The sequence below is a fragment of the Myotis davidii genome, unplaced genomic scaffold, assembly GCF_000327345.1.
Source record: "Myotis davidii unplaced genomic scaffold, ASM32734v1 scaffold799, whole genome shotgun sequence".
NCBI classification, from domain to species: domain Eukaryota; kingdom Metazoa; phylum Chordata; class Mammalia; order Chiroptera; family Vespertilionidae; genus Myotis; species Myotis davidii.
In genome coordinates, this window is record NW_006290670.1 from 163,097 (window position 1) to 163,455 (window position 359).

A 359-nucleotide genomic window follows, 5' to 3' on the forward strand; every position below is an offset into this window, starting at 1 on the left:
AGCGAAAGAGAAAGAGAAACATCAATGTGAGAGAGACACATCAATTAATTATCTCCTGCACGAGCCCCGACCAGGGCCTGGGCCAGGAAGGAGCCTACAACCGAGGTATGTGCCCTTGACCGGAATTGAACCCAGGACCCTTCGGTCTGCAGGCTGATGCCCTATCCACTGAGCCACCCCAGCTGAGGCAGGCTGCTTGTTTTATAATTCCCCTTCTGACTTTAAACTGTGCCCACCCAGCTCCCAGTACGCCCCAGGGCCCCATACGGAACAATGGGTCTCTGTAAATACTGTTGAGTAGAGGTGCGAACATGTTACTAACAGAGGGCAAAGCTACTAACAACTGACTGAAGAGATGA

At 51.8% G+C, this 359-nt stretch overlaps 1 protein-coding gene across 1 annotated transcript in view; it reads right to left on the minus strand.

Annotated features, from left to right (window-relative positions):
- The window catches only part of SORL1 (sortilin-related receptor, L(DLR class) A repeats containing), a 127,417-nt gene that overhangs the window by 55,845 nt on the left and 71,213 nt on the right, over positions 1–359 (minus strand). The window lies entirely within an intron of this gene.